General features: G+C 43.4%; 1 long non-coding RNA gene across 1 annotated transcript in view; it reads right to left on the reverse strand.

Annotated features, from left to right (window-relative positions):
* Nucleotides 1-2,981: 2,981 nt before the first annotated feature.
* The window catches only part of LOC143443057 (uncharacterized), a 50,233-nt gene continuing 45,132 nt past the window's right edge, over nucleotides 2,982-8,082 (reverse strand). Inside the window, exon 4 of the long non-coding RNA XR_013111759.1 lies at nucleotides 2,982-6,564. This is a non-coding gene — a long non-coding RNA (uncharacterized LOC143443057). The remainder of the gene's footprint in view (nucleotides 6,565-8,082) is intronic.

The raw sequence follows: 8,082 nt of genomic DNA on the forward strand, positions 1-8,082 counted from the left end.
CTGGGACTTCTAATCACATACTGTACACTTCCTTCCTTCCGTCTATTCTCATTACTTTTCTGTTGCTGTGATAAGATACCATGACCAGGGAGCTGGAGAGATGGTTCTGCAGTTAAGCATACTGGCTGCACTTCCAAAAAAAATCTAGATTCAATTCCCAGCACAAATCTGATGCTTCATAAACATATACCTCCCGTTCCAGGGATTCTGATGCCCTCTTCTGCCATAGGCAAGCACTTAGGGGGCAAAGACATGTATATGGACAAAACACCCATATCACATAAAATAAATAAATGTTTTTAAAGACCACGATCAAAGCATGATCAAGAAACTTTGATGAAAAAGAGTTTGTTTTAGTTCACAGTTCCAGAGGGGATACAGCCCTTCCTACCAGGGAAGGCATAGATTCAAGAGAATGAGAAAGAATGAACAGAAAGTGGAGCCAGGCTAAACCCAGTGACGTACATCCTTCAGCAAGGCTCATCCTTCAAAAGGTCCCATAACCTTCTCAAACAGTGCCACGCCTGAAAACCAAGTGTTCAGATGTGTGTGCCTGTGGGCAATCTGTCTGATTCCCACCCAGCACCCTCCCCAGACTAAAGCTCCTCCAGGGATGCTTCTCTGATACCTCTTGCTGCCTTTTCAGGGCATTTACCATAGTTGCACACTGGAAGCCTAGTGGTTCACGCCCAGGCCCATGTTAACTTAGCTTTCCAATACAGCCCAGGCTCACCTGCCTAAGGACAACACTTCCCCTGGTGGGCTGGGTCCACTTACATCAACAATCAAGAATATGCCCCACAGACATGCTCACAAACCAATCTGTTATCTAGGTGGGTGGTTTCTCCTTGTGATATTTTGGCAACTCCGGATTATAAATGAATGGCTGGCAACACACACAGTATCCTCCACTTAACTTCAAAAATACATGGCAACCACATTCAAAATATCAAGGCATCCTTAACTTTTTCTCTGAGTATGACAAAGTTTTGCTGTATTATAATGTAGCCATAGACAAACCACTGATGCCTGGTAGTAGCAAACCTCCTATCCTTACCCAGAGAGGAACATTCACAAAAGTGATATCCTTGGCACTGGCTTTCTGATCTAGCAGTACATAGTCATGGTATCCTGGTTAGCACCAGGTGTCAACTGACACAGCCCAGAGTTATCTAAGGGAATCTAAGTTGGAGGATCGCCTAGGTCAGATTGGTTTGTGAGCATGTCTGTGGGGCATGTGCTTGATTGCTTTTTGATGTAAGTGGACCCAGACCACCAGGGGAAGTGTTATCCCTGGGCAGGTGAGCCTGGGCTGTATTGAAAAGCTAAGTTAACATGAACCTAGGAGTGAACCAGTAGGCAGCATTCTTCCATGGTTTCTGCTTCAGGCTTTGCCTTGAGTTATTGCCCCAACAGCTCTTAATGATGACTTATTATCTGAGAATTGTAAGCTGAAACAAACTATCTCTGGTACTGGCTACTTTATGCCAATGTGACAAAAAGCTAGTCATTGGAGAGGTTGTAGGCAAGCCTATAGAGCAATTTCTTAAGTAGTAATTCCTGGGGGGTGGAGCCCTAGCCCATTGTGGGTGATTCCATCCCTAGGCTGGTAGTCCTGGGTTCTATAAAAAGGCAGGCTGAGCAACCCATCAGGATCAAGCCAGTAATCAGCACCCCACCCATGGCTTCTGCATCCGGTCTTGCCTCCTCTAGGTCCCTGCACCAGTGATCTGTGAGTGAAATAAACCCCTTAGCTCCACTTTGTTTTTTTCATCATGATGTGCATCACAGTGATAGTAACCCTAACTAACACACCTCTCTGTGTTACTGTCATACTATTTAATCACAGCAATAGAAGCAAAGTAGAACACAAGAATGCTTCCTTTGCTGATTGAGTTCTCCTTCAAGTAATAGTATGCTGATTTTGACTAGAAAGCAATAGAAAAGTGAGTCTTTCAAATGCCAGTCTTGGCTAATCAACCTCTGCTAAAATAGAACTCTGGAAGGCCTTCACAAGGCTTGTCATCATGTAGGGGCCAGGGTGTGTCCACAGTCATCCTCAGCATCAATGTGTACATACAGTTTTCATCATAAGGTGTATGCACATGGTCATTGCCATCTACCCTGGCCCTGAAAGCCAGGCTCCTTGAGAATGTAAAAGCAGGTTCTGTTCTGAGCTCAGCTATGAGGAGCAGATGGCATTTGTACTGTAGAAAACCTTTGAGTTAAATAGTCACATGCCTTCTGGAGATCTGGAACAAAGCATGTGAGTGCAGTTAAAAACATTGTGTTGTGTCCTTGTACCTGCCTCACCAAGAGGAGAGAATATTTATGTTTTCACAAAGAAAATAAAGCAAAGTGACAAACATTAATTAGCTGAGTTGTGGTGAATATTTCATATCTGTGTATAGCAAATCAGCAAGTTGAACATATCAAAGATACATGATTTTTATTTGCCAATTGTATCTCAGTATGCTGAAAAAAATAAGACTAAATAAAATGCTAAAATCTGTCTAGAATTGTCTAAAACTATTGCACTAGCTAGCTGTATGGGTCAGTGGTAGAGTGTGGATGCTTGCAACTAACCATCGAACTGATCACAGGGTCCCCAGTGGAGGAGTTAGAGAGAAGACTAAAGGAGTTAAAGGGGCTTGAGGCCCCATTGGAAGAGTGACAATACCAACCAACCAGAGTTCCCAGGGTATAAACAGCTAGCCTGGGAACACACACGGTCCCATATCTCCAGCTGTATATGTAATGGAGGATGGCCTTATTGGATATCAGTGGGAGAGTAGGGCCTTGGTCCCTTGAAGGCTGGTTGCCCCAGTGAGGGAGAATTCAAGGGCAGGGAGGTGGGGGTGTGTGGATGGGTGGGGGCACACACTCATAGAAATAGGAGGAGGGAGGATGGGATAAGGGGTTTCTTGGGGGGGATGTGGAAAAAGGATAACATCTGTAATGTAGATAGATAAAATATCCATCATTACTTTTTAATAGAAAAAGTCTTTAGTTACATTCAAGCAGTTTCTAAATTAAGCTAACATGTCACCTATAAAACGTTCAGCAATGAAACTCGGTTTTTGTTTTAAAATGAAATAGAGAATAAGACATTATTCATAAACATCTATAAAAGCTTTAACTACACAAATGTTCATAGAGCAAAGATAGTTTTCTGTCCTGTGTCACATGCCTTAATTCTAACATCACTGCTGCTACTGAACCAGTCATCTCATGGTAAAATATGGTCACTGATCTGCAGTCTTCTTGGAGTGGTGCATAGTTACTGATCCGCAGTCTTCTTGGGATAGTGTGTGGTCACTGATCCGCAATCCTTTCATGGTGGTGTGTGGTTACTGAATGAAACAGTAGTCTCTAAGTCTATCTTTGGTCCTCACGCACTTCTGCAAGATTTAATGCCTCCTTTCCTCTTCCTGATAAAGAGTGTCTTCAGAGAAAATACGCTTTGGAATTCTACAGCAGCCATGTACAAAACAGTTCTCATATGAGGTTAGTTCACAGATAACACTTACCCTTCTCACCCATGCTGTGATAGTTTATGAGGATACTAGTCCAAAGGACACTTGGAGTACAGCGTCTCTGCTGATTATTGATTAGACACACCCCGGTCACCTGGTGGAAAGAAAGGACAAACTTGAAGATGAGTTGCTCCCGCTGTGTCAGCACGAGGCCTGGATGTTCTCCTAAGATGACGCTCCAATGAGATTGACAATGCTTGGAATCTGTAGAACTGAGGAATTCTGCCACACACTTCCATACCTCACATAGCCTGCCACATAAATTCTGACAGCTGTCCATGAGAAGAGGGGTCAGTGGCCAGTGCAGGATCTATAATAGGATGGGGAGGGACTGAAGCAACTTACCATTGAATGTTTGCAACTGGAACCTGATTGCTAACTGGAAAATTACAGGGAAGATCAACAGTATGACCAAAATTAAAGTGGTAATAATTGTATTACCAGCAGGGGAGGGAAGGAATCTAACATGGAGGGAAAGTCTTAACATGAAACTATAAAATCTCATTCAGAATAGAGAATTGAACCCTTTCAGTGTGGGACACAGGGGATCAGAGGTCATTATCAGGTTAAAGGTGAAGGCAAAGGACAACCTTGATTGTGAAGAGATGGTTAAAATAGGGTCCTGCCATTAATTTATTCGCTCACCCAACAGATCTTAAGATACTGGGAAGAGGTCACCTCAGCACTCCTGAATCTACTGGGAAGCACATGGATGCGGGGAGACTAGACACAGAGAAGGCAGGGCCTGAGAATGGGCCATGACAATGCCAAGTTACATGTGAGGCCTAGGAGCCAGCTGCCATTTACAGAGCCTGGCCATGGTCCTTGGCCCTGAGTTTTGTCTCAGTCTTCCTACAATGCTAGTTTGTACAACCGTGGCCCACTTTTAAATATATAGGTATGTGCAGACACTACCACGTATATACTCAAGCCTCTGCTGAGGGCAAGCAGTGTAATTGTGAGATCTGGCTAATGAGGAAGAGCTGTATAAGACAAAATCACAAGGTAGAAGGAAACATGGAGAAACGAGGACTGTGGGAAAAGAAGTTTGGATTATGTAAAGGAATTTGAGGAGATGTTGTATCTTGCATGTGAGGCACAAGTGCATATGACTTAATCTACAACAAAGATAACACTCACTTCTCCTCAGATATACTGTTTCATGTATTTCCACACAATAGGGAGGAAATGTGACAACCTCCACATGCCCCTGATTTGTAGGCTAACCACTTGACTATAACCTCCCAGAGCTTACGTGCTCTCTGATACTTTCAGACGATGAAAGCTAATCACTAAATGCATCCACAAGAGGCAAAGGAGAAACATCTTGCCCCTAAGGGGAGGGGCAGCATGAAGCCACCAGAACTGAGGGGGTGAGCTGCACACAGTGATTTCTTTCTGAGATGCTGAAACTTTCTGAAACATTTCAGCTGGAATGGATGAGACAGGATGCTAGTGGCAACCAAAGCCGAGGTGGTGCTGATGAGGGGAAATCAGGAACACACTGAGGGAGCTGATTCCCTGGCACATCCCGAGGTCCAAGGATCTCTGAACCTGGTAATGACTAAAAAAGGTTGGCTGCCAGTATATTAGGCCCAAGTTTTGAGTATGTGCACACATGCATGCACATATACTCTCACATGCACGGCTGTGTGCACACACACACCAAAAACATACATGCAGAAAAGTACAGAAAATAACTTGTCGAAATTCCAGCAATTATCTTTCATTGAAAGAACTCCCTTTACTGTCACAGAATTTTTTTTACTTCCTCTGTCACTTCTGCTTTATAGCTTAGCTTAGCTTGCCAAGTGAAAAAAGAAAAACTTTGAGAAACTAATTAGAAAATGTTTCTAAACATTTAGATAGTGACTAGGAGCAAATCTCTCATACAAAATAAGGAGCTTAAAAATAAGAAAGGACTTTGAAGATGGGCCTCGCCATTGTTGGCTAGTATAGGCTCACTTGGGTTTGCTTATCAGTTATAAATCAACACTGCATATATGTGGACTTGGGCCAACTCGTTTGTTCATTTATGATGAAGATGTAGAACTCAGAATGTGGGAAAGGATCCCAGACACAGAAAACTTAGTCATATTTTTCTCATTGCCCAAAGGGGCTCTGAAATATCCCGATTGAAACAGGCAAAGCCGATGTGCAGATGGAAGTGAGCACAAAGTCTTCAGGTATTAAGCATCTCTCACATGTGTTCATCATCTCTCAGGAGTATTCAGCATCTCTCAGGAGTATTCAGCATCTCTCGGGAGTATTCAGCATCTCTCGGGAGTATTCATCATCTCTCGGGAGTATTCATCATCTCTCAGGAGTATTCATCATCTCTCAGGAGTATTCAGCATCTCTCAGGAGTATACAGCATCTCTCAGGAGTATTCAGCATCTCTCAGGAGTATTCATCATCTCTCAGGAGTATTCAGCATCTCTCAGGAGTATACAGCATCTCTCAGGAGTATTCAGCATCTCTCAGGAGTATTCATCATCTCTCAGGAGTATTCATCAACTCTCAGGAGTATTCAGCATCTCTCAGGAGTATTCATCATCTCTCAGGAGTATTCATCAACTCTCAGGAGTATTCAGCATCTCTCTCTCAGGAGTATTCAGCATCTCTCAGGAGTATACAGCATCTCTCAGGAGTATTCAGCATCTCTCAGGAGTATTCATCATCTCTCAGGAGTATTCATCAACTCTCAGGAGTATTCAGCATCTCTCAGGAGTATTCATCATCTCTCAGGAGTATTCATCAACTCTCAGGAGTATTCAGCATCTCTCTCTCAGGAGTATTCAGCATCTCTCAGGAGTATACAGCATCTCTCAGGAGTATTCAGCATCTCTCAGGAGTATTCAGCATCTCTCAGGAGTATTCATCAACTCTCAGGAGTATTCAGCATCTCTCTCTCAGGAGTATTCAGCATCTCTCAGGAGTATTCAGCATCTCTCATATGTCTTCAGCATCTCTTGTGTCTTTACAAGGGGCTGAGAGTAATTAGACAGTGGATGTCCCATCTTATAACCTGCACAAGAGAAAAAAGTGTTCCAATGGTCACTTGTCCTCAGAGACTTGGGGATAGAAGGTGACGTTTAAGGCCTCTCAGAGGTTTGCTACATGCTTCCTATAGGTCTCCCCTCATAGTTGGATCTTAGGTCCAGAAATGCTGAACTCATGGTTTCACATCCCAGTGTGCTTGGTTGACCTGTTTTCTGTGTAGAGTATTCTTTCCTGCAATCTGCTTTGCTGTGATGTGCCTTTTCCCTGCACTAAGAGATCTCAGGTTTCCCTGCTCCTAGATTGTTTGTTTGTTTGTTTTCAATACTGGATTTCTCTTTGTTGTCCTGGCTGTCATGGAACTCATTCTATAGACCAGGCTGGTCTCAAACTCAGAACATTCTTGAATCTTTAAGCAACTTAGCAACACTCACCTATAGGGCAGCTCTTACCAGTATGCTTTAATTCAGACATTCTGAATCCTGATATTGTTTGTGGTTTATGTACTTTGCTTTCCTCTAAGTCCATTAAACCAAAGAAGTTGATGCAAAGAGTACCAGAGAAAGCCCTCGGAATTACTTGGGACAAACAGGAAGGAAGTTCATGACCAAGGAAGTGGGACCAGTACAGTGGGTAATGAATGTTCACAATCCATGTCAAGGCCAGCATAACTGGAATTCAGGAGCAAGAGGCCAGGGCACAGAAGTCTGGTTCTCCAAGTCAAATGTCGTCAGTCAGACAGACCTTATCTTGCTTCTGTGGAATGAAGCAAAATCTTGAGCTCTAGTATGTAAAGAATTCCAACACTGAACACTAACCAGACCTAAAAGATGCTGATGGGGTCATCTGTATCTGTGTGTCTCTGGGTTTAGTGTCACAGGACCTTAACTTCTAATCAGTCCAGCTTGAGGTAATATCAAGACAACTCAGTGTAGGATGGTGGCTGGGCTGGGAGTCAGCATAGGTCCCAGCTATTGAAACATTGTAATTATTTCTTGTGTGGCTAATAAACTAAGACGTAATGACACAGTATTTTAGTTAGGGTTCTATGGCTGCTATAAAATACCATGACCAAAAGCCACTTGGGGAGAAAAGTATGTTTGGTTTATGTATCCTGAATCACAGTCCATTGAGGGAAGTCAAGGCAGAAACTCAAACCAGGTTGGAACCTGGAGTCAGGGACTGATGCAGAGGCCACAGAGAGGTGCTGCTTCCTGTCTTGCTGCTTCCTGGCTTAATCAGCCTTTTTTTCCCTGCAGAACCCAGAGGTTACACCACCCACAATGGGCTGAGTCCACCCCCATCAGTTACGAATTAGCACCCTACCGACCTGCCAACAGCCTGATCTTATGGAGGTATTTTCTCAATTGAAGGTTCCTCCACTAAGATGACTATAGCTTATGTCAAGTTTAGCTAACTCTCTTCTCTCTTGCCCTCAACACCTTTGCTCTGTGACTACTTTTAATGATAGGAATGAGTGTGGTCTTGGAGAACACTGGCCAGTGGTTATCAAGGGTGACAAGTGGGGGTTTCAGATGTAAGAGAA

The sequence above is a fragment of the Arvicanthis niloticus genome, chromosome 7, assembly GCF_011762505.2.
Source record: "Arvicanthis niloticus isolate mArvNil1 chromosome 7, mArvNil1.pat.X, whole genome shotgun sequence".
Taxonomy (NCBI): Eukaryota; Metazoa; Chordata; class Mammalia; order Rodentia; family Muridae; genus Arvicanthis; species Arvicanthis niloticus.